The 26,672-nt window shown below is 47.8% G+C and overlaps 1 long non-coding RNA gene across 1 annotated transcript; it reads right to left on the bottom strand.

Annotated features, from left to right (window-relative positions):
- Positions 1-18,459: 18,459 nt before the first annotated feature.
- On the bottom strand, positions 18,460-26,338 carry LOC106147108. The gene is made up of 3 exons (XR_001231866.1): positions 23,563-26,338; positions 20,303-20,443; positions 18,460-19,402 (listed from the first exon to the last, which is right to left on the bottom strand). It is a non-coding gene; the product is annotated as an uncharacterized LOC106147108 (long non-coding RNA).
- Positions 26,339-26,672: the final 334 nt, after the last annotated feature.

The raw sequence follows: 26,672 nt of genomic DNA on the forward strand, positions 1-26,672 counted from the left end.
AATGCTGGCCTCGTGTGGAACCACCCAGGGCAAAGGGGAGGGATGCTCAAATAGGATTGCAGACTTGGGCTTCTCTGTGCGGGCACTGATTCATGGGGGCCTTTTGCTGGCCATGTCTGAGGCTGGGGCAAACGCTGCGCTCCACAGAGGGGGAAACTGGGTCATCACCCTAACTGCCCCAAACCACACACTCAGTCAACTGTGGCCACACACGTAGGTGCTTTTCACCAGGACGGGGGCACGACAGTGTGTGATTTTCAGTGTTTGCTAAGGCACCGTCTTTTGCGCTGTCTTTTGGGCAGTGTCCACCTCTCAAATGGACTTTGCTGCTGCTGTCTCAGGAAGGGTCGGAGGCAGGGAAAGAAGCTGCTGCACACTGAGCCGGCACAGAGGACTTCAGTCGTGCCCACTCCTGTAACTGTTACACTGATCAGAACTGGACAGAATCTATTTCACAGCACGGAACCCCAGGTGGAGCCACGCAGCCGTAGCCTAAGTTCTCAGGGCAGATTCACAGCAGGGTTGACACTTAAATTCCTATCTGCCTCCTTCCAAAGGCCCCATGACTCACACTTCAGCTACATGTGTGAGTGATTTCTATGTAAGCACTTGACATCGGTCATTGATGGCTCTGACATGACCTCCAGATAGCGTGGATGCTTCCAGAGGGTGCAGATGCCCAGGCCTCGGGACCTGAGGTATCTGCCTAAGGAAGGAAAGGAGGTGAAGTCTGTGTTATTTTTAATTGTGAAGCTCTCAGCACTTGATACACTGCTGAGGGCTCCGTGCAAGGATTCAGGACATCGATGTCTATTTCCCATAAAAACAGGCAAGAAGCCATGTCAGAGCACTTGGCCTCATCTGGCATATTTGCCTCTCAGTATTTTAGATTAGAAAGGTTTGACTATTTTAATTTAGGATGCTGTGATCACCCCCTCCCACATGTAGGTACCTCACAAGCCAGGTGGGTCTCCTTGCAAATGCACAGCAGCTCGGAGACCCAGAGTGACAAATGTCATGCGTGAGTCACACCTGTGAATCACTGGGCTTGCGCACTGAAAAATGGCATGACACAGCCCATAGCATAGGACACATGTATTCTTCTGGAAAACCCCTGAAACTCCTGCAGCCGTTTTATTTCCGTGTGTCGGTCCTGGTAATGGGAGAACACGAGAGTGGTGGGCGGGTCTGTGCTGGCTGGCGGCCGCCTAGCGCACTGTGCTTCCACTCGCAGGGACGCGACACTCAGCCCACCACTGCCTGCGCACGCCTCACGCTGCGGGTTTGCCGCTTGTACCTTTTCAACTCCTGCCTTTCCTGTGCAGAGTCAATGGCCCAGCACCTCCTCCACCCAACACTGGGCTTTCCAGCCTGTGAACTCCCTCTGCTCCCAAGTCCTCAGCACTGTGGAACCCAGGTAGCCGAACCCACAGCCACGCTCTACCCAGTGTCAACATCAGAATCATCAGAATGACGTTACTTCTGAAAGCTTGGACTGTGGCAGCGTTTTTCCTATGTTGCGCTCACATTCCTTTATTTCCTGCAACTCTCTGATCGTGCCGACACTTCCTTTTCATACGGTATTCTGTCCCCCTGGTTGCACCCTCTGTGTTACATACCAAAGCTGCTCTTGTCCAAAAGCCACCTGTGATCTTCACGTAGTCAGTCCGTGGTCAGTGACCAGTCACAACCTTGCTTGACCTTCACTCATGTTCATTACGACTGATCACAACCTCCTTTCAGGAAGACTTTATCTCACTTTCCTGCAGGCATCCCTGGGTGGCTCCATCCAAGCCGATGGCTTTTCAAAGCAGGTGCAATCTGAAACGCCCCTGTCACCTCCAGCCTGGATCTCAGTCTTGAACTCAAGGTTCTACTGCCCAACTGTCTAGTCTCGTCTCCAGCTGCGTATCGAATAAATGTCTGAAATTATATGTTTTCAGAACCAAGCTTCTGACTCTCCCTCGCCTGCCGGGCTGCAGCATGACGGCAGTCTCCCCTTCCTGCTGGACAGGGAAGAACATCGTCAGCAGCTCCACCTCTGTCTTTTCCTTTTCAGCATCTGCCACCTCCCCATGAGCACCACACGTGACTTTCACACCCAGCAAGATTCCCTTCCTCCTCACTTGCTGCTAACTCTGCTTCTTTTTAAAATTTATTTTAAAGAGGATTTAAAAAAGAGCAATAGAAAAATACCAACAACATGGGCAAAAACAAGACAAAGAAAAAACAATAAAAATGATATAGGGTTTCAGGACAAAATGATAGGAATTAACAGTGGCTGTTATATTACATATTCTTATCTTCAACAAAGTTGCTCACATTACCAGATGTAAGAATGCAAGATTGATCAAACCATTAAAGAGAATAACAAATAAAAACAAAAAACCCATTAGAAATGATACAGAGCTTCACTAGACAAGATGGTAGGATTTCACCAATGGTTGTTATATTGAATATGGTTGTCTTCAAATTAGTTGTCCAGATTCCCAGATATAAGCATGCAAAATTGGTTTAAAAAATTAAACATTAACTCTTCCTTTCAATAAACCATTAGACATCAGCAGTACAGTTATCCCAGCTATCCTTTTTTTCTATATGCATATATTCTCTTCTTTCTTTTTCTCCTTTCCCTTATCCCAGTTGTTCCTTCCTTTGAGCAATTTCTTTACCTTTCATAGTATCTATTGTATGTTCTGGGTTTTATTTACTCTTTCAGGTTCTTACAGTGGAGAGATCATATGATGTTTACACATGTGAGTCCAATTTATTTCACTCATGAGTACAGTCTCTACTTGCATCCATTTATCTATAAAAGCCTTAAGTTTATCTTTTTCTATAACTGAGTAGTAATTGTATAGAAATATCACAACTTTTTTATCCATTCCTCAGTTGATGGGCACTTGGGTTGTTTCCAATATATAGGTATGACAAATTATGCTGCTATAAACATAGGTGCACATATATCACTGTGGTATAATGTTTTTAATTCTTCTGGGAGAATACCCAGAAGTGGAATAGCTGAGTGAAGTGGGACTGCTAATCCTAGTTTTATGAGGAACCGCCACACTGATTTCCACAGTGGTTTCACCAATCTACACTCCCACCAGCGGTGGAGAAGTGTTCCTTTTCCCCCACAGCCTCTCCAGCATTTGTCGTTGGTTGATTTCTTAAGGACAGCCATTCTTTCTGGGGTGAGATAGAATCTCAGTATGTTTTAATTTGCATTTCTAGAATGACCAATGATATTGAAAATTTTTTCATATATTTATTTGCCATTAGTATTTCTTCATCTGAGATGTGTGTATTCATTTTAGATGTCCATTTTTGGATTGGGTCTTTGAATTTTGGGGGCCTTATTTTTTTTTAATTCTTCATATGTTCTAGATAGAAGTCCTTTGTCCATAGGTCAGTTGGCTAAATTTTTTCCCAATTTGTGGGTTTTCTTTTTATTCTGGTGGTGATTTCTTTTGATATGCAGAAACTTTTCAATAAGATAAGATCCTACTTGTTGATTCTTTGACATATTTCCTGTGCAATTTGGTTTTTGTTCATGAACTCTCTGCCTATTGCTGTCTTCAAGATTTCTATCTACTTTTTCTTCCAGTAGGTTTAGTGCTTCTGTTTTAATATTTAGATATTTAATATTTAGAATAGTGTTTCTGTTTTAATATTTAGATTCTGTTTAAATATCTAATATTTAGATAATATTTATTTATTTATTTGGTACAGGGAATCAAACTCATGACCTCAGGCTTGCCAGGCAAGCGCTTATGCCACTGAGCTATACCCTTGACCCAATATTTAATATTTGGATGGCCATTTTGACTTTAGTTTAGTGCATGGTGATAGACATCAGTCTAGTTTTAGTCTTCAGCATGTGGAAAGCCAGTTTTTCCAGCACCATGTATTAAAAAGGCTATCTTTCTTCCAGTGAACATGTTTGGCCCCTTTTCAAAGATAAGGTGGCTGAATAGGTTTGTAGTTGTGTGTACATCTTCTAATCTGTTTCATTGATCTTTAGGCCTGCTTTTTGCCAGTACCATGCTAATTTCATCACAGTAGCTTTGTAGTATAATTTGAAGCCAGGAATTATGATGCCTCCTGCCTTTCCTTTGTTGCCCAGGGTTATTTTTGCTATTCTAGGCCTCTTCTGTTTCCAAATGAATTTTAGGAATGTTTTCTCTAGATCTGTGAGGTATACTAATGGTATTTTAACTGGGATTGCATTGAACCTGTACAACAATTTTGGAAGTATGACCATTTTCACAATTTTTGTTCTTCCTATTCATGAGCAAGGAATATCTTTCCATTTACTGATATCTTCTTTGATCTCTTTTTTCAGGGTACTGTAATTTTCACTGTATAGATCTTTTACTTCCTTGGTTAGATTGATTCATAAGTATTTTAATATTTTGTATGCTATAGAGAGGTATATTTTCCCTAATTTCTCTCTCAGTGTGTTTGTTCTTCATGTATTTGAATGCTACACATTTTTGAGTGTTGACAATGTATCCAGCTATGCTACTGAATTTTGTTATTAAATCTATAAGCCTTTTGGTGGAGTTTTTGGGGTCTTCTATGAAGAGTATCATGTCATCTGCAAATAATGATAATTTCACTTCTTCCTTCCCTGTTCTTATTCCATTTATTTCTCTCTCTTGTCTAATTGCTCTGGCTATTGTTTCCAGCACTATATTGAATAGGAGTGGTGACAGTGAACCTCCTTGTTTTGTTCCTGATTTTAAAGTGAAAGCTTTCAATTTTTGTCCATTCAAAATGATGTTGACCATTGGTTTGTCATAGATGGCTTTGATCAGCTTGAGGTAAAGACCATCTATTCCTATTTTCTGTAGGGTTTTTATCATAAATGAGTGTTGGACTTTACTGAAGGCTTTTTCTGCATCAATTGAGATGATCATGCGATTTTTGTCTGTGGCTCAATTGATGTGGTGTATTACATTAATTGATCTGCATATATTGAACCATCCCTGCATTCCTGGGATGAATCCTACTTGGTCATGGTGTATAATCTTCTTGACGATTTGTTGCATTCTGTTTGCTAGTATTTTATTGAGAATTTTTGCATCTATATTCATTAGGGAGATTGGCTTGTATTTCTCTTTTCTGGTTGTGTCTTTCTCTGGTTTTGGTAGGGATGATACCTCTAGGAAGGAGTTGGGGAGAATTCCTTCCCTTTCAATTTTATTAAAGAGTTTGAGAAGAATTGGTGTTAAATCTTCTCTAAATTTCTTGTAGAATTCAGCTGTGAATCCATCAGGACCTGGGCTTTTCTTCATTGGCAAGTTTTTTTATTATATTCTCAATTTCACTGGCTGATATTGAGTTATTCAGGATTTTTATATCTTCTTCATTCAGCTTTGGTAATTAGTATGTATCTAGGAATCTGTCCATTTCCTCTGTGTTTTCCATCCTACGAGTAAAGATCAAAAAACAGGCCTTGGTTGTTCCTTTTTGCTATTGTTCTTGAAATTGTTTTTATCTCTTTCTAGAATATCTTTTTTTGTTGTTGGTGGTGTTTCCTGCTTTGTCATCATCTTTAAAGGCCCCAGGAATTGATAATTTCACATTATATAATAAAAATGAATTCCTGCGAGAGTAAAATTATTGTGAAAAGCAGAATGAGTAGCTGACCTTTCTCCTTTTTATAGATTCAGCACAGGTGTAAAATTATCACCAATGTGCTTTAAACAGTTTACTTTGAAGTTTGTATACCTTGATTTTGCAGTTTCTGTCTTTGCCATGGACTGGTGGGAAATGTGTTATCAGGTAGCTCTTTCTAAAAGAGGCTTGTGAAATACACTCATAGGTTCTGAGTTGCTTGCCTCTCCTTTTAAAATTGGATTCTTCATTCTTCTCATCTCAAACAAAGAATTGAAGAAAAATGAGAAAAAGCGGTGTGAAAGTTATTTGTAAAAGTGACAGTACGGAGTAAGAGAGAAACTGGCTTTGCAGAGCATGCTTGCACTGAGTAAAAGAGAAAAAAAATCAAGGTAAAGAACACCTGGAGAAAGATGAGCAGGGTACCATGAGTAAAGCCATGATAACATACCTTCTTGGCACAAGTATTCTTTTGTACTGTCCAACACTTGTGAAAATCCATGAGAAATTCTACATATGGGTCCAAGGATGTGGTGGTGGGATTCCATGCCTCAGGCTGATGTCAGTCTAGGGTATTCTTCTTAATACCTGCTCCAGTTTTCACAATACATCCATGGAAGGCCTTTGGGAAGTGTTTTGCAGTGTCTTCCAGGATCTCATAATGAGCAGGTCAGGCCTCTTTCCCCAGCCATCTTTGCCACACCCTAATCTCCTATGTCATTTCCCCATGAGAGACACAAATCCCCACAATTCTTTCTGGGCTGCTGAGGGAGTGGAGGTCTCTGTCTTGTGTAGCTTCTTCAAGCTGGGAGGGACTGTAGACCCTACCTACCTGGGGATCATGTGCTCTCCAACTACCTTGGGGTGATGTGGCTCATGGGCAGGGCTGAAGAAATGAAAACCTGTCAGAAAACAATGAGAAAAGTATTAATGACCACTCAGCTTCACTATTAGCCCAACTATGTGGAGTAGGTAGCAGTTCTGTAGGCTTGTTTTCTGAAAAGAAATCTCAAGTCTTCCAGAGGCTTACAGGAATAGCTTTCTCCTTTTGGGTGATCTTATTCTTCAGGCAGTTCAGGTAGGACTGGCTTTATTCTAGCAAGCTCTGTGATGACAATCTGCTTAGCCAGATGGATGACCTCTAAGAGCTGTAGAATGCCCTGCCTGTGCTTGATAGATGATTGTTTATCAGTTAGTAAACCTCTTTCCTTTGGAATTTTTGCATGTGTATGTAGTATAGGATAGGCATGTTTGGAGTCTGCATACATATTTAACCTTCTTCCTTTTTCTAATATCAATGCCCCAGGAGAGCTATTAGCTCTGCCTTTTGAAAGTGGTTTCTGGAAGAAGAGGTCTAGCTCCAGTGACCTGTTCTGAATAGCCTTTTGAGGGCCTTCTTGGACAAGGCTACTTCCTCAGTGAAGCACATTTCTTCAGTGTCTTGGAGGGGTTGATCACTGATGTCCTTGGCTACTTGCACAAGTCTGGGAGACCACTTGTTCACAAGAGTGGCTAACTTCTAGGCCTATAGACATCAAAGAATCAGGGTTAATTGTAGTGCAAGTTTCTATAATAACCTCAGGGGTGTCTAAAAGCATGGCCTGATAATGAGCATTTCCCTGTTAGACACAAGTATCTTGATAGTTCTAGAATACCTCTGAATTAATTGGGAGTCATGATTGCTTGTCTATGTTCAAAGTTTAAATTTGCAGCATCCTCTGTCAATACCACTGTAGCTGCTACTGCTCTCAGGAAGGGTGGCCAACAAGTAGGCACTACACCTAAGTTTTTTGAAAAGTATGCAGCTGGGCAGGGTTCATGACCTAGCCTTTGGTTCAAGATCCTCAAAACAATTTTTATCTTTTCTGATAGGTAGAAACATCTGTTCAGAGTTCAGCCTAGTTTCTGCAAGGGTGCCGAGTGGGTGGGTCATCATCACTGAGGCTCCAGACACTACCTGGGACCCAGCCTGGTTCCCACACCATTGGGGGAGGGGTAAGGGCACAGTCACCCAGGCTGATGAAGCTGTCTGGCGTTCAGCTCGGCTCCAGTGAGGGTATGGGTCCAAGGTGCATGGTCACATCACGCTGGTCACTCTGTTTCTACCTTGACCCATCATCACCTTGCCTTCATATAACAGGCTGTCACTGAGTCTTGTAAAATACAGACTTTTTCATGTCACTTCTCAGCTTACTTCTCCAATGAATAGGTCTCAAACACTAATACTAAAACTAAAAGCTCTACCACATCCAGAAGAAATAGCAGTATGTTTATGATTTTCCTGTAGGCCAAGATTACTTAGAGGGAACATACAATACATTAATGACAAGGAAAAACTATTCTAAGTTATATTTTATCGAAACTAAAACATACACTTGTTAAAACACATCTTTGAAAAATGAACAGGCAAGCCACCGATTGAGAAATATATTCATAACACACACACACACACACACATCTGACAAAAGACAAACTGGCAGAATCTGTGGAGAACTAGACCTCAGTACTACAAAGATTAGAGCCCAATTAGAAGACTAATAGATACTCACAAAATACAATACGTGAATGGCCAATAAGTACATGCAAAGTGCCATGCATTTGAAGACAACAATATGCAATATAACCACCATTATTGAATTTTAAAAAATAATTAAAAATTAAGGAAGTGCAATGCTTTCCCATAGTCAGTGGCTTAAATAAATATCTCCCACACAGCAAAGTTTTGGACTTTGATGAGCCCTCATTTATCCATGTCTCTCCTTCTCTCTCTCCCTTCCTGTTAGTATTTTTTGTGCTTGCCTTTATCTTGAGGACCTGTGCACAGAACAAGTTTGCTTCTTGTCTGGCAGTCTTGAACTCAGCTAGCTTGAAAGTCCACTACCCAGACAGGAAATGTTTCCACCTGGGGACACAACAGGTCTTTTCTGAATTGGGATGAGGCTGCCACCTGGCCACTCTGGGCTCCATCTGCCACTGAACGAATAGGCAGAGAAAGAGGTTGCCCTACTGGGGTGACTGGTCCTGAATCAGGGGAAACTGGGCCACTGCTCATGGTGGAGCAGCAAGGGTTGGGTCTGCCGTCCAGTTCAGCAGCAAAAACTGCAGACAGCGATGGGCCTTCGAAGTGCAGAACAGGTGAGGATCCTCTGTCTCAGAGAATGAAGGCTTGGGGTGCTCTGCCAGATAAAGAAACCTAACCCTAGAAGTTCTGGACAAGAAAGGTGAGAAACTGGGAGGCAGTGTAAAAGGAAATCATAGATACTGATTATAGATCATGTGTGATCAGTTACAGAAATGAAGAGTGTGGAAGCTTTGCATATTTCTCTTGTTATGTGCATAACTACCCATTTTCCTCTTCTCATTTGTATTGTATATATAAGTTGCTGCTGGTTAATTCTACAATTTCACCTTCAGGGAAGAGAGATTGTGATGGAATCTGAGGACTATTGGTTGCAGCCTGTGATGGACGTGAGGATAGCTGCTGCCGCGTGTCTCCTTGTTGTGGGTTGAGGTCAAGAACGCCTTCACATTCTGAGGCAGCGGTGTCTTGTCAGGGGAGCGCACAGTTGCTGTGCTGTTGCACACAAGTCCAGTGTGCACACGGAGAAAGCGGAGCTGGAGGAGCTGACTGTGTGGGTACCAGCTTATTGCTTCTTGGGTCCGAATCTGCCCTTCATTCCCTGCTCTGTAATGATGACCCTGGCCCTGCAGATCTCTCTCCTATGTCAGCTTATGTAGTGAGAAGCTATGCAGCAGGCATTGGAAGGATGTTGCAGGAGGGTTTTCTCTTACCGTTCTCAGTACCAGGGTCCTCCAGTGCCGGGGTCCTTCAGTGCCCTGGTCCTCCAGCACCCAGCCCACGTTCTCCAGTGCCTGGGTCCTGCAGCACCCTGGTCCTACTGTGCCTGACCTCCCTGGCACATGGCAGCCAGCAGCACCCAGCAGCAGCAGCTTTGCCTGGCCCATCTACAGGCAGCTGTAGAGTGTATCAGGCAGACACTCCCTGCTGAGAACGTTCTGCTCTGGAATCCCCATCCTCCCTCCATAAGCCCACATCCTCCACGTCCCAGCATGCACGTCATTCCCAATCCATCAGCACCAATTGCTTTCTTTTCTTTTTTTTTTTTTTTGTTTCGTTTTTCTCTGGTACTGGGAACCGAACTCACGACGTTGCACTTGCCAGGCAGGCGCTTTTGCCGCTGAGCTAAATCCCCAGCCCCTAATTGCTTTCTTTTCTAAATGGCCACAGTGCTGGATCCACAGCTCTTTCTTGTGAACTCACCTTGTGCTCGGGGGTCACACCTGTGGACCTTTTCCCCTGAGGGAACCCAAACTGAGAGCACAGCAGAAGGATTTGGAAACAATAGGCACCCAGTGACCACTGGCCGGTGAATGAGTCAAGCAGTGGGGCTGACTCTGCGTCAACACAACGGGTGCTCCTGGATTCCAGCTTTGTTCAGCAGCGCTTGTATGTGGATGGAAGAGCCCAAGTGGCTTCATGCAACAAGTAGGGGTTGACCCTTGGAGGACATGTGGGGCTTGAACAGGTGGGATGGAGAGGAAGGCCTGGAGAGACTCCAGGGTGGAAAGCAGCTCAAGCAGGAGCACAGGGGTGCACATTGCTACCCTGCATGCAGGGAGAAGACGAGGATAAGACTGGGTGAGCTGGGGTGGAGGACTCTGTGGGGGCAGTGCAGGTCAGCTTGGGTGGGGCGGGCTGGATCTCAGAGGATGGTGCAAACATCTAGAGCTGAATCAACCAAACTTTCTAACTGCTGACATATTTTAGATGAATGGGAATTCTTTACATCTCACTACACACACACACACACACACACACACACACACACACACACACAGAGAGAGAAAGAAGGGAAGAAAGGGGAGGGAAAGGAAAACAAAGCAAAGGAAAACAAAGGAAAGAAAAGGAAAGGAAAGGAAAGGAAAGGAAAGGAAAGGAAAGGAAAGGAAAGGAAGAGGAAGGAGCAGCTGTCACATTTCCTACCTTTCTCCCATCCCTTCTGCAGGGTGGGGAACTCTCACGAAGTGGGTCATCTCCCAGGTGGTGGCTGTGGTCAAGGATACCTGCTGGGTCTATGGCTCCTGCTGGACTGTGATGCAGCCACCCTGGGCCCTTTGCGAAGGCACTTGCTTCATGCTAGGAGAAAGTTGAAGGAGTGCACTGGTGGGGTTTTTCTGCAGCAATACATCCCTAAGGCCATCCAGAGCAGTGACCAGGGCACTCCATGCCATACCCAGAGCCAGTGATGTCTGGTCCACTGCCCCCCAGCTGGGAGCTCACAGGCTGGAGGAGCAGGGAGCCAATTCCCCCCTGGGATCTGCAAGTAGATGGGAGAGGGATGGAATAACACCATTTATACTGTGCCATCTTGTCCATGACACGAACTTAGCACATCAGTGCAGACATCTAGGAACCCTCGGCCAGAGCAAAGTCCTCTCTGACCCCTTGCACAACTTTCAGAAGCCTTATTCAGTATTCAGCTCTGGACACAGCTATGCCCCTGACTGTCCCTTCTTTTCCAAGGGGAAATCTTTTATCAGAATTCTGTGGAAAATCTTCTGTCAACATGGGTCACATCTGCTTCCCCTTTTCCTCACATCCCAAAGTGAGGTAATCATAAACATCATTAGGGAATCTCTTTTGGGAGACTTCCTTTACAAGTTGAGGTCTCCAGAATTATTTATCAAGTGACCTATTTTAAACTTGTTATGTGGCAGAGAACCTGAAATCCGTGCTAGCACAAGGGACCGTTAATGTGGATACTTTTTATTCTACTGTGAAATGTAAGAATTTCCTCAGCCAAATACCCAGTAAGAAGCTATACATGTATACTTATTTCTAAAACAAGCAGCTCCAATGACAATGACAAAAATCAAAGCTGCTCAAATACATATGATTTATGATTTCTGAGTTTTTCTATAATTTTAGTCATGTATTGCTTCGACTTATAACCTGCCAAGTCTTGCCGGCAGTCATGTAATGCAAGTGTATTGGTCTAAAGGAATAAAAATTGGAGAAAAGCCTGCCATTGGAAAAGATCTTCACCATCAAATTCCTTTTTATATGACTTGGAAAAAGGTCACTATGAGTTAATTTTATCAGCACAGCACTTTTGCCAACATGGGGAAAAATCCAGGGGACATAAATCCAGGGGAAATAAATCTGAGGCCCTCTGGAGGAGGTGACAGTCATCACAGATTCTTGATCAAAGAGACTCCAAAGGAAGTGTGGTGTCTGAAAGGCAGATTATTTAGCAAGACGGAGGCAAGTTGGTGGGGAAAAGGAAGACAATGTCCAGAAGGCCACAGAAATGCCTAGATGTGGGGTGACAACTGCAGATGGAGGAGGAGGTGACAGGCCCCATGGGAAGATTGTGAAGGGCAGAGTCATCACAAAGGCAGGAACGCGAGGGCCTGAGGAGCTGCTCAGTGTCGTAGATGGTGGCTGTGTCAGTCAGCTTTACCATCGTGAGACAAACATACCCGACACCCACAGTGGAAAGGAGGAGAGGTTTATCTGGCTCATGATTCAGAGGGTTCAGTCCATGGTTGGCTGCTCCAAGGCAGAGATCCATGGTGGAAGGGCCAGTGGAGGAGCGCCCTTCCTCATGGCAACCAGGAAGCAGAGACAGGATGGAAGGAGGAGCAGGGCACAAGAGCATGCTCTTCCAGCGACCCATCTCCAGCCAGTGCCCGCTTCTGAGTGTGAGACTTTTGGGTGACATTTAAGAACTAATCCATAACTGGTCAAAGTTTCTAGTCTGGACAGATAAGAAATTAACTAAAAACAGGAAAACTGAGAAAAGTTTGAAAATTTTTCAAATTCATTTGAAGTGATGGTGCAAATTTAATAAAGGTAAAAAATATGTAGATTGTAATGGGCAACAACCATGTAAAAAGACGCTCAACATCACCCATCAAACCCACAGCAGGATATTCCCTAACTCCCACTACGATGGCTACCATCGAATACAAACCAAACCTGTCTTGGTTACTTTTCTCTCATTGCTGAGACAAACTACTTGACACCCAAAATTTAGGTTTATTAATTTTGAAGGAGAAAATTTAGCTCACAGTTGTGGAGGTTTTAGTCCATACTCAGCTGGCTCCAAGGCAGAGGAGTGCATGGCAGAGGGCAACCGCTCATGGTGTTGGAAGACAGCAAAAGCAACAAGAGCAAAAGGGAGGAGAGGCAGAGAAGAAACAGCAAGCCTCTTTCCCTCCCTCACATTGCATGCAAACCACCTGCCCCAGGGCAGGTGTAGCACTCACACCCATAATCCCAGCATTGGACCATGGATCAATCAAAAATCTAGAAGCCTGCCCCATGACTGCACGAGAATTTGGGGGAACATTCAGACACAAACCATAAAAATACTAAACATAACTGAAAATAACAAATGCTGGTAAAGATATGGAAAAATCAGAACACTTGTGCAATGTTGGTAGAAATTTAAAGTGACACTACTTTATAGAAAATTGTATTATAAGGGGAGTAAAAGGATTTTTTAAGTTAGCAGAGACTGTTAAGGAGGGCTATGAAATGCTGACTGACTCCTCTAGCTTTATTCAGGATCAGCCGTGTGAAGGCAGGAGTTTTAAAAGGTATTTTCTAGGCTTCCACAAAACTCCCAAACTAGCTATTTTTTTAAAGTGTCTTACCCACTTTAAAAGACAAGAGGAGCGAGGCTCATTGGATTAAGCAAGTTGGCCAGGACCCCAGCTGGCCAGTGGCAAGGCCAGGCTTGGGGTCTGTGGTGCCAGGCCATTGCTACAGAGGGAAGAAGACAGCAGAGTCTCAGCTGATGGGGGCACAACAGCCACAGGCAGGGAGGAAGGGAGGGGTCCGGGAGACAAAGCAGAAAAGCATTCTGGGAGGCAGCAGGTGTGGGGAGAAGACAGGATGCTGTGGGCATCTGAGAATAATGCAGAGGCAGTAAACGGTCTGTAGAGCCTCCACCTATTTGGATACAATTTCCTATCACACTACCTTTGTACCTAATTACTCCAGTTTTGTCAAAAAAAGAAAGCAAAATGAGCCTCATTTGCTTTGATTCTGCTTCAATTATGAAGTCTTATTTCACAAAGTCACTCTGTGCTGCTTCCTATTTATTCTTTGCTCGGTTGTTGACCCGACTGAATACTCATCATCGATGTCACTTGGAATGTTTTCACCTCGAGATCTGAGTGTCACCCTAGAAGAAACAAGCACCCCCAGTTTGGGCCCCACATACCCCTTTCCTGGTGCTCGCCCCTCCTGTTAGCCCTACACACACACACACACACACACACACACACGCACACTCCTTGTGCGCAGTCCTATTATTCCCTAGGACCGAGGGATGTGAATGTCCCCAACCCTTGGCTATTCGGTTAGAGATTTCAGGTAGGATACCACTGTGACTGCAGGCACAAAGGAAGAAAGGGTCTGTCCATTGTCACTGTAAGACATCACCAAGACAGGCTCACCCATAAAAATGTGCACTCACCATCAGTAAAATGCGCTTGTATCAAACAAGCACATTGCTTGTACAGCTCACGTGAATCAGAGTGCCTGTCCCAAGCACTTAACCTAGATCACACGCAGAGTGACACAGATGGAATGAAAATGGACAGGATGGTTTGCACTTCGGTGGGAAGGTCCTGCTTTGGCCCTCACTCGCCCCACTCTCTTCTCTGCCCTCACCAGTGCGTCCTGGAACAGGCTCCGGGGTCATCGCTGTCATTGTCCTGACTTACACCACTGATTTCCAGCCTCCACACTGATTTCCAGACATTTTCGTGTAATGCTTCCATAGCATCCTGAGGGGTTAAGCTCTTTTCTTCTCTGCTCATCCACTTTCCCAGCTCCCTCCTCCCCGTTATCTTGTGTCCTCAGCAGCTCTTTTCTTCACTGAAGAAGACGAATTTTGCTTCTGATACACACGAGTCATGGAGGCAGAGGGCACTGACGCTCCCACCCCAAGCCTCTGCTCAGTGTAAAGATCCCAGGGTGGGGAGTCCCTCAGGGGCAGAGTGCTTGCTGAGCACAGGGAAGGCCTGGTGTTACTGGGGTTCTGGAGTGTTGTGCTCTTTCCAGCAAGCAGAGCGAGTGTAGGCCAATTAAAGTAGGAAAAGAGATTCGCTCTGCAGAGAGCACAGTGGGGCACTAAGAGACGCTGTGAACAGGGCTGGCATGAAGCCAGCTCCTTCCCACCATTGGCCTGGGCTTGGACAGGCCAAGGACCTCTTCAAGAGGCTGCTCTAGTGTCTTTGACAGTTACCGGCCTGCTCCCCTCCATTCTGGATTGTGCATTGTGATGCCCTTGTGTCCTTGTGCCAACATGGTGCCAGGATTGCAGCCACATGAGGAATGCACAGGGAAGCAGAAAAGAGGCACTGACAGGTCCTGCACACCGGGCTCAGCATTGTTTTCCCATGGTCCCCCTGAAGGTCTCCAGGAAGGAATGGACAGGTGGCATTGGTTCCGCTCGCATAGACCTGGGATGAGACCCTGAGGCTGAGTAACTTGACCCGGCTGCAGCTTCAGTAACTGCGCCGTGGTTTGAGCCAAGCCTGTGGCCTTGACTTGCATGTGCTCCCTGACATCACCTGCTGCCCAGGGGAGCAAGCAGGTGCGCAACTCAGCTGAAGTGTGGCCAAGGATCGGTACTGTTGGAGCCCAGGGAGAAGGCAGGAGATGGTTCTTTTGGGCAGTTAGGAAAACTTGGCAGGGTGACTTGTGTTGAAACGCAGCTTTCAGGATGCAGAGGAGAGCTGTGAAATTGCCCAGTAATCTTCTTGCCCTACAGCCTCTTCCCCAGCGTTTGGGGATGTGTGGGTCACTGCCCCTGGGAGCACAGGGTGGCCTTAGGGGAAGGGATAAGATCAATAATGCTATCACGAAGGAGCCAGGAGCTGGCTGAGCAAGCGCGAAGTGCGGAGGCTGGAGGAGGCCAAGGCGGCTGTGGCCTGGGGCACTGGGATCATAAAGACCCCGGGCAACTCCCTGGCAGGTTTTTTCCATCCGTTTTGTTTTCCCTCGAAACAGGAGGCTCAGGAGTGCTGCTGCGGAGAGGGGGTCGGCCACACTGTCGTCACTCCTCCTCAGGCGGGGCTCAGCCAAAGCAAGAAGGCATTTTGGAACGTCTAGGGGCACAAGATGCGGTCAGGGAGCACATGGGGTCACGTGGACCTGGACTCCAGTTCCCAGGGCCCGAGGCTGAGACCAGAGCAGGCCCTGGTTTGATGGGTGATTTGGAGCCAGGAGTCACAGGCTGTCTGGGCCTTGGCCTGTTGTCAGGCGGTCGCATGGCCCTGGGGGTGTCGGTCCACACCTGCTGCCAGCACGTGGTGGTGTTGGAGCTTGGAGCCATTGTCCTGCAGAGGCTGACACGGTCAGGGCTCGGTCCCCAGGGTGCTGCGACTGCAGTGGGACAGGCTGCAGGAGCCGGGGCCCATGGGAGGCCCCCAGTCTCCGGGGTGTGCCCTCAACTTTGGTAGAGTTTGAACATTCTCAGGTGGGTCCAATGCACAGCAAAGCTTGGGAGCTACCGCCCCGAAGGAAGGTTTTGAGGTCAAGGGTAACTTGTTTTGATCTCACACATGGAATTGAACTTTGACTAAGTTATCACACAAAACCTCCACCTTTTGGTAGGCTGCATTAACCCTGGACAGTGGAAATTACCATGACCCGATATCTATTTTTGGCCAGGGATGTCAGACCTGGAACACATCAGCCCTTTTATCTCATTTGGTGGATAAGTTAACCAGGACTCAGGTTGATTAAGTAAATTTCCCAAACTCACAGATTCTATGAAGACTCAGGCTTGGCACTAGCTCTACCAGGAGTGACAGGCGAGCCTCTGACCAACCTCAAGACCGTGTGTGCTGCCCCTGCAAGTAGGGGCCCAGTGCACCTCATAGTTCTGAGAGAGGAACATGGTGTTAGGGTCCAGCCCAGGCCTGCTCTTCCATGCAGAAGGCCACTACTGCTCTGGAACTTCTCTTTCAGTACAGTTTAGGTCTGGGTCATGGGTTTTAGAATATTAGCTAATTGTGTTATGTTGCCTTTTAACCAAACTTAGGCCTGCCTGGGACCGGGGCCATCTCCTTTTCTGGGATAGCCTCCCTTGGTGCCTGGAGCAAGGAGGAAACACTTCTGTGTGTCTGCACCTGGGCGTAGCGGGGAGGGGCCCCCAGTGCTCGGCCGTGGGAGACAGATAAGCAAGCTTGTGAACCAGGAGGGCTGGGGACAGTCCGGCGCTCCTGGGCGTGTTGGATCCCGTCTTGGGTTTCCTCTCCCCCCTCCCCCCCCCCCGTACTGGGAATCGAACTCATGACCTTGTGCCTATCAGGCAGGCACTGTGCCGCTAAGCTAAATCCCCAGCCCCCTTCGGGTTTCCTTTCCACCCCTGGCTTCCCAGGCTCCAACCCTTGGGACTGTTCGCAACCTGGCGCTGTCTCTGTCTCTCTGTCCCTGCCTTTGGGGCGGGCGTGTCCATTTGCTGCTCTTTGGTGTGAGGTTTGACCCAGGAAGGTTTTCATACTTCGGGAACTGCTGAGCCCCAGGAATGCGTGGTCAGGATGACAGCTACCCACTGCTCTCCTTCTGGAAAATGGCCCCTCACCTTCTGACCCTGGAGGAGAATCTGGCTTCGTCATCATCATCTGTGGGTCCCTGGTGCCCGTCCTCTCTTGGCGTTGGGTGGCCCTGGGCTATCGCAGGACCAGTGACAGAAAGAGCTCACAGTGGGAAACCAGAGGCTACTTCTCATCTGTCACCCCCAAGTGACGTCAAGGAAACGACGCGAGCACTCCCTGCGCAGCGTCTCTACCTGTGAGTATGGAGTGAAGCAGCGCGTTGCACTGAACACAGACACGTCCTGTGAAAGCGCTGAGATTCTCCCCAAAGACAAGTGCTAATAGAAACCAAAGATGGCACCAGCACCTTTGCCCGGGTGACAGGTATTGCCTGCAAAGACAGTCACCCTCCTGGAACAGGGGCTGTACCGCACCCTCCCCACACTCCGCCCACCCTCAGGTCCCTGAGCCCCAGCCTCTGGAGCGGAGAGCAGCTGGGGAATGGACTGGAGGTCCACAAGCTCCTTCCTCATGTCTAGACAGCTGTGTGTTTCCTTGGTCAGGGAGGGGCTGTGTGTGTGTGTGTGTGTGTGTGTGAGTGTATGAGATCAGGTGTGTGAATCTGTGTTCTGAGTGTGTGTGTGTGTGTGTGTGTTTAGTCACAGGCTCAGCTTGTCCCAAGCCATATGGCCCTTCTCCTTTTACTTACTGGGTTCATGCATGACAGGTTATTTTTTTGTGTTTTGGTTGTTTTGAGAACCACACAAAAAAGGGTCTCCACATGTATTCCAGGCTAGCCTTGAGCTCACTATGTAGGCCAGGCTGGCCCTGAGCACACAGCAATCTTCCCGCCTCAGCCTCCCAAGTACTGGGATGACAGGCGTGCATCCCCCTCCTGGAAGGGGGGGTTCTTTGTCAGAGCAGACCATCTCACCTGGATGCTGGCAGGTCACTGGCAGGCGCTCCATACCCCACTGGTACAGGGATGGGACAGCGCGTTGCTCTCCCTGACGCAGAGGAAAGTGAGGCGCAGGTCCCTGCTGAGGCCCGCAGTCTGTGGTGAGGCCCCAGTGCTGGGTCTCTGTGTGCTGGGCGTGAGCCGAGACCAGCCCATGCTTGCTGAGCAAGTGGGGTACAGGGGCAGAGAGAGGGTGCCTTTGAGAAGAAGTGTTATAAATAATATGGAAAAGTAGGCTCCCGGAACCATGGTTTCATTTAACAAAAATGAGCATGTTAAAACGAAAATATGGTTTTTGTTATTTCTTTATAAAACTGTTTTCTTTATATAGTCCCAGCTTCTATCACCGTAAAATAGCTTTGCCGTGATATCAGTGTCTCCTATAAATAAAAGCATGATCCAGTGAGACGGCATTTGGTTTTACAAAAGCTTTAAGAGCAGAGCTGAGGTCAGCAAGCCGTGGAGGGGCGTGTGGGCCATGCGCTGGCAGCAGTGCCCCTCAGAGGAGGCTTCCTGCCCCCTTGGGCTTGGGGACAGTGTCTACATCACCTTCCCCGAGGGCAGCACTGGGCGAGGAGGAAAGGGTCAGCAAACAACATGCACCTTTGGGTGCCTCAGGCTGGATGTGGTTGCCTGACCTCAACTCAATCTGTCGGATTATTTGAATTGTATTGAAGTAGTTATTCACTGAGTTACTGATTAATTAACTATTGTTCTTATTATTCCTTAGAGTCTGGCAGTTGCTTGGCCATCATACCGTGTATTTCAGACTTTCTGATCTTGGGTCTTGGTGAGAAGAACAAACCCACGTCCCTTTAGACCTTGGAGCGGAATGTTCCCCTGGTGCAATTTAGGACTTTATCAGTGGGGTCCCAGGGTATGAGAGACGTGTTCCTTCTGTTGCATTTTCAACACATTCAGCTGCTCCTCTAATTTCTCTTGTTCAAGGAACGGTTTTTTCACATGGGAGAGAGGAGAAGACGCGACTGAGTGTAAGGGGTGCCCTTGCTACCCATGCTGTCTGTCTCAGGGGGTGCGGTGTCCTCTGCCCCCGCCACGTGCAGTGCACTCCAGAGGTTTCAGGGAAGTCCCTTCCAAGAGGTGTGCGATTTTCTTTGTGAATCCAGGAAATAAAACAGCTCTGGTTAACTTCCACATATCTGTGACAACTTAAAGTTCTTTTATGTTTTTAAAACCATTATCTCATAAAACGTTGAGCATTCCAGAAGAGCTCCACTTCTGTAATACAAAGCAAAGATCACATTGCCCCTGACTGGGCCTGGCAAGTCAGCAAACAGCACAGATAAAAGGCAGAGATAGTAGCAGAGCCCAGGGGCCGGAACAGCAAATACGCCCGGAGTTGGTGCGGGCACCCTGGGACGTGCCCTCAGGACCTCTGGATGCGGGTTTCCACCCTGCGGCCATGAACAGCTCCGCCCCTGTCGTGGTCAGACGCGGAGCACACACCCAGAGCCTCTCTGTGAGCACACAGCCAGGGCAGCTCTGCAGAAACAAGCACAGAGGGCCCAGGAAGCTGCCTCTGCCACTCTATACCGAGTAGAGAGAAGGCCCGGCAGTCAGGCCATGCTCTAACCCCAGCACTACGGGAAACTGAGGCAGTAGTATCACAAGTTTGAGCCCAGCTTGGACAATTTAGAAAGACCTTGTCTGAAAGAAAAAGGGTGACCATAGATGTAGCTCAGTACATCTCAGTTCATCTCTCGAATACCAAGGGGGAAAAAGTGAGCTTGGCTTGTGAACGTGTGCATGAGCCGCACCTGACTGGCCTCCAGTCTCCTCCATACACACCCCTGCTGCCTGTGAGCCGCACGGCAGCCCGTGGCTTTCTGGCACCCTTGAGACGGCCACTTTCTTGCTACTCCTGGCCTGCACTGGCTGGCTGTGCCTTAGAAAAGCAATCTCCCCAAATCTCCCCTGAACTCCTCCTGTCCCTCTCACCATGACCTTCTCAAAATGTCCTCCCTGGACCTCCTGCTCCTCCTTGGCCTACCCAGAGCCTGGTAAGCCCCCCTCTGCCTCAGTTCATCTTCATGCCCATCGCTATGCCACACGACATTCTCTCCTGTCTCCCTCTCATCTTTCACTGGCTCCTAAACTTGGTGACAGCAGGGATCTCACCTCCCTGTTCCACTGTATCCTTAGCGTCTAGATGAGGTCCACAGCAGCCTCCGTAAGTGTTCCTTGCGTGAATTACTGAAACCACACTTCATTCCGGAGAAGCAAGGATGTCTTGTTTGTGTCAGCATCCTGTTCAAGAGACTGTATCATATGCTTCATTAATTTCTCCTTGTTTACTTTGTTACAGTGGGCTGTGTCATCCAAATGGTTTGCATTCCTAAGTGTTCAGATTTCTCCTTTATGGTTTCTCACTTCCATGACATGATTAGAAAATCTTTCTACATCAAAATTATAAAAATATCCACCCACATTTTTTTCTCGTGATTTTATGTGTTTGCGTACATTTCATTATTTGATCCATCCTGAAGCTATTTTGGAAAAAGATTCATGGTAAAAATCCAAGTTAAATTGTATTCAAACTGCTAGCAATTGTTCCAAAACCATTTATTGAAGTTTAGCATTTCTCTACTGATTTGAAGTGACATCTTAATCATATGTTAAATTCTCTATACACATTCATCTTTCTCAGGACTGTTCTCTGTCCCAGTGATTTGCTGGGCTGGTTCTGCCCAGAGCCAAGACATTTCAGTTTTTACAGCTTTCTAACAGCACACCCTCTTATCTGGAAGCACAGGAGTCTTTTCCTTCAACACCAGCCATTTTTTAAGCGCATTTGCCTCCTCAGATTAACTTTAAAATTATTTTTTAGTTAAGGAAAACCTAAGGTTTGTCTTATTCTTTTCCTTGTCGCTGAGACACATAGCTTTGAATTAAAGGAGGAGAGGTTTTCTTTGGCTCACAGTCTGTAGAGGTTTCAGTTCATAGTCCAGTGGCTCTAAGGAAGGACAGCATGGCAGAGGGGCAGAAGAGAGCTACTCACATTATGGCAGACAGAAGCCAAGAGCCAGCAGAGGAGCCACAGAGGGAGATAAACCCTTCCGGGGCAGGCCCTTAGGGACCCACATTCTCTGACCAGGCTTCACCCCCAACATCATATTTAGGTATAAATTTATTAGTTATAAAATAATCCACTGGCTAATATCACATACCATGATCCAGTCCCCTCCCCAAAGCCCCGAAGTCCCAAAGCATGAGGCTGTGGGGGATATCTGGACATACACCGTAGCAAGGTTTCTTGGGGCTGTCTTAGGAATGTGCTATTATATATTATGTTTACTCCTCTGGAATCTGGTATGTTTCTTGACTTACTGAAATCTTTAATGTTCTTAGTACTTTGTTTTCATTTTCTCTTGGTACTTGATGATCGCTGGCAAACATATTTTATCTATTTCCGTGTTTCCTGTGGTTTGCTGTAATGTGTCTCTCCATCCCACCCATTTTTCTTGGGTGGGTTGGCTGGGTTGAGAGTCATAGACTATGTTCTGAGGGTGTGGAGAGACTTCCTGTGTGAAAGAATTTCCAGAATCTTCTATAATTGTCAAAGATTTGGAAAACAGAGGCAAGTTTGCCAGTTCTTTGCACTTGGGTCAAACAGTAACCCACAAAGGGCCATGAGTTGACCTTTGTCTGCCACCCCGAGTTAGCTAAGGTAAGACAAACATCCACATTTTGTTTGTTTATTTGGCTGGTTGATTTTCTTGAAACAAGTCCCTACTATGAGACTAGCTATCTTTGAACTCACTATATGTGCCAATCTGAACTCTCAATTTTCCTGCCTTGGTGTCTTGAGTGCTGGGACTACAGGTGTGCATCACCATGCCTGTCTGTATCAGTGAGCATTTTACTAAAGAAACAGATATAACCCAAGATACTCAAATATGTAAGAACTTATAGGATAGGCTTACAATGGTTAGCCATAGTCGGATAAGGAAACATGCAGAGGGTGTGTGCACACTGGAGACTGAAGGGTCCAGTCCAAGGTCTGGAATTCACTGCAGTGTCTTGTGGACATCCATATCAGGAGGCTGATGGGTCTTCACTGGTAGGCTGACATATCCAAGGTGGAACTTGAAGAGTCTGTGCTAGAAGCCAGGAGATGACTTCCAAGCTAAAGGCAAAGACCGGAGCTACTCTGAAGAACAGAAGCGAGTCCATCCTTCTTCATTTCCCCTTTAAACTGCTCAAGTGACAAGCTGCCCTGGGGAGGGAGGTGGTCCTCTACCCCTGAGGGTGTAGAATTGCTGAGCCAATTTAGTTCAGCTTCTAAACTTCTCAAGTTGACATAGTCAGCCATTACACTGGCCGAACTTCCATTCTGAACTCAACTTTCAGATCCACCAAAGGCTGGCTGAAGGCTGCAGGTGAGGTTGGCACATCACTGAAAACTGATATTTCAGTGCAAACAAGGACAAACAAAAGGATAAACAAAAGTAGGTAAGATCGTTTTCTGTGGACAAGAGGTCAGGGTACATCGTACCAGTGTGACTTTTAGGCCAGATGTTTCATCTGTCTGTCTCTAAGTGGCTTCATTTGTCAAAGGGATGGGCAATAACTGTCCCTCCTGCATGGTTTGTGGGAAAGGTTAAAAGAGAAAATCTCTGTACAAGCTTAGGACAATGTTATCATTTAGATGTAAAATGTCTCCCCTAAATTATGCTCTGTTCAGAGGGGGGCTTTTGGCAGGTGATCGGACTGTGGGGCACTGTGCTCATTCGTGGGCTCACTGATGAGCTCCTGGCTGGACGTCCTGCCAGGAGTCAGGGACTCTCAGAAGAGGTCGGTCACTGGGGTGTGATCCAGAGGCAGGCTCTCTTGTCCCTGACTCCTCCCTTCTCTCTCTGCTTCCTCAGTGCCATGGGTTGAGTGGTTTTCCTCCTCCACACCCTTCCACCACCAATTTCTGCCTTGGAGCCAGCCAACCATGCACTGAACCCTCTGTCAACCATGAGTCAAAGCAAACCTCACCTCCTTTGAGTTGGAGATGTTGGGTATTTTGTCCAGTGGCAGGAAAGTGACTAATAGAAACAGCCTCTCATTTAAATCACCATTTGACACACTCATGTTGAGCCTCTGTATTGGCCTAGGGGAGTCCTGGGCTCTTCAGGTCCAGAGCTGACCTCCTGCATCTTCCAGAGTTTCGTCCTGTGAGCACCCTGCAGTGTACTTGTCAAGGGAGACTTCCATCCCCACCCCACAGCAGAATTCACACAACCAGCCGCATTTACCCAGGGCGTGTCTATGTCTGCTTTGTAAGTTTTTGTCTTCTTTTTGGTCTTCACTGTCTACAGTCCTCCCAGATGTGACTCACAGCCCACCCCCTTGGGCTCTTATGTTTCCATGCTCACTAGCATCATACTCACCACGTCATGGCTGCTGTGATCCTTTTGCCTTCTGTGGGAGCCTTAAGTAATGAGGTCCCATCTGCTCTTCCTTCCACAATCCTGTGTGCATCCCCTTCTCTCTCTTTCCATTGCTTCTTCTTTCGACCTGACCTTTATTTCCTTCCGGGATTATTGTAGGTGACTACTCTGTAGCTCCAGTGCATGCCCCCGTGACCCTCAGTCCACCCGCTTGGAATGATCTGCAGAGTGACCCATGACGCACGCATGCCTCATCCTGCTGGTCAAAGTACACAGTCCTCCTGGTAAGCTTAAGGCAGGGATGACTTTGTCCCTTCTTGCCAGTCCAGGCTGCCCTGAACCCACACTGCACCTGACACAGCAGCTCCTGCACCAGATCCTCTGCAGAGAACACCCCCAAGTGGTCTTTGTGAAAGCTGACTTGGTAGCAGTACTCTCCTGCAGTAGAGATTTTAAAACCAAAGACCAGACTGAGTAACTCTTCAGGAATACACAGGTATTAAGGAGCAGGATGAGGATTTGAGCCTCAGTTCAAAAGTTTCTAGTTCAAAAGGCGGCACTATTTCCCCGCAAGGTGGGGCTTCATGGACTTCCTCCCTCGCCCTGCTGCTGCTGGGCTCTAGCACGTGCTGCTCCTGCAGTTCTGCATGTGCTCTTGATTCATGTGGACTTCTCTCATGATGGTGGAAGGAGTTACAGCCTTGCAGCATGTCTCTCCAGGCCTCTTGGCCCTCCCTTTAAAGCCCATCTTCCTCCAGAAAGCTTCAGCTCTGTCCTGACACCAGACAACAGCGTGATGGTCCAGGGCTCGATTCTGTCTCCTTCTGCCTCCTGCTGGGACAGGACCCAGCCTCTGCGCTTGACACTCGAGATGCTTAATCATTAACGCGTCCACCCTTTCCTGTATTCAGCAAGCAGTTATTAAATGAGTCAGGAAAACGCCCTGTCTTCATGGAGCCCGTGGTGGGGGAACCAAAGGCTCACAAGGTGCCGTGTGTATTCCTGCTCCTCGCTGTGTGCCCGCTGTGCTTGGGGCACCGCCTCAGCTGCTGGCATAAAGCGGTGGGCAGGGCAGCCTCCGTCCTTGGAAGACTCCGCTCTGGCTGGAGCGGGGAGGCAGACACATAGGTGTGACCATGCCAGATGGCGAGAAGAGTGACAGAAGCCAACATAAAGGTCAAGTGGGTGAGGAATGCGGACCTGGAGGTGGATGGAGGTTATTGTATAACAAACGGATTTTAATCACTGGCCTGAAGGAGGCGCAGGCTCTCGGAGTGGCACAAAGCTCTGCTGGCTACGCCCCACACCCTCGGTCGTCCCCAGGGTCTCCCCAGGGGAGAGAAGGGCAGAGAGAGGGGCATCTGGCAGCTGGTAGCACCCTAAACAGGGGCTCTGGGTGAGGGGATCTGAGGAAGCAGATGTGCTGATACCCCTTCTCTCCCTCCCTCCTGGTCCCCCAGTTGCCCTAGAGCCTGGGCGGAGGTGGGTGTGGACAGGGAAGGCTGTGAAGGAGGCCTCAGCCACTTTGTGGGCCGATGGCTATGTGTGGCTATGACCCCACCATCTGCAGGGTCACTGTCCACTGTGGGGACATCACTAAGTGACTTGTGTGTCCTTGCACCTACTTCTCAGCCACCTCCTGTTCCTAATGATGTTTCCAGGGAAGACTGTAAGATGAAATGCAACTTCCTCCCAGCAGTTTAATTACGGAACTCGAGTGGGAGCTCCACACCCTTCCCAACACTAATGGTGACTTTAGCCATAACCTGCTGAGGCTGGGGGACAGACCCACCCTAGAAAATCCACCATTTGAACTTGTACCCCATTTCCTATCTGATTAAAATAGGAAACTTCACTGTTCCTTAGGGAAGTCATGTCCACTTGTGCTTATGCCCTTTTGGTCTAGTCAGCAGGTCTCAGCGGAGCTCATTAACCCCATGAAATGCCGAAGATGCACGAATGCCTGTCCTGCGCTCCGCGGTTACACACGCGGGTATCACCACGCGCACGGTGCGGTGTGGCTGTCGCCAGCTCGTCTTCAGCCCTCTCCACCTTGCAGAGTGAAAGCTGCACCCGCTAAGCCTCATCCCCTTCCTCGTTCCCCTCAGCCCCTGGGGCCACCGTGCTCTGGCTATCTCTTCAGAGCTCCTCTGAGGGCAATGGCCCTGTGATGCCTTGGGGCTTGTTTTTGTCACTTAACCCTGCCCTCCAGGTCCCTCCATGGTGTAGCCTGGGCCGGAATCCCAATCTAAGTAGGGTGAACAGTGTCCCTTGTGAGGCTGTGACCTCTCACCTTGCCCTCTCAGCTGTGGGTCAACCCCAGGGGGCTTCCTCCCTTGGCTCTGTGAACAACGCCCTATCAATGCTGTGTACAGGCGTTCCGGGAGTCTCTGCTCAGATCTTCTTCGCACAGATAGGTGTCTAAACAGTTTCTTTAAAAGATGCCGTGGATTATGAGAAGATGCCAAGATATGAGGGTGGCACAGGGCACCAGTACTGGCTGGCGGTGAGGAGCTTCACCAGGGTGCTTCCTGGGGAGAAGACATTGAGACTAGGCTGAGACTTCACCAGTGTGGAGGGGGAGGCTGAGCCGGCTGGAGTCCGCAGAGACAGAGGTGAGCAGGACACACAGCTCGGAGCACACGGAGATCCCGAGTGAGCACAGGTAGGATGGAGGGCGGGAAGAGGCTCCGACTCCTCAGCACCTGGGGCTGTGGCTTTCGGGAAAGGAGGAGGCTACCAGGCGAAGAAGCGTTGGTTTGCCAGGCTGTTTTCAGTGCATTTCCTGGACATTTAACCAAACCTCTTTTCGAAGTGGCTTTGTCTCCCCTCGCCTGGGGCAGCTCAGGGAAGCCCTCGACTGACGCTGGAAGTGAAGCGGGAGGAGTGGGCAGGCTCTGGGAAGCAGGGTGGCGGCCGGGTGAGCAGCTGTCCCCAAGGGACCTCTCCATGGAGGGCGTATGGTGGCGTCACTGTGAGGACTGCCTGAGGACCTGGGGCCTCTTAGACTTCCTGTATGGCTTTGGGAAAGCACCCTGTGTCCTGGGGGGCGGGGGACGCTGGGCCACTTAGCGCACACTCACACTACCTCCCTGTCTGCTCATAGTTCG

Source organism: Chinchilla lanigera, unplaced genomic scaffold, assembly GCF_000276665.1.
Source record: "Chinchilla lanigera isolate Chin_1 unplaced genomic scaffold, ChiLan1.0 scaffold00119, whole genome shotgun sequence".
NCBI classification, from domain to species: Eukaryota; Metazoa; Chordata; class Mammalia; order Rodentia; family Chinchillidae; genus Chinchilla; species Chinchilla lanigera.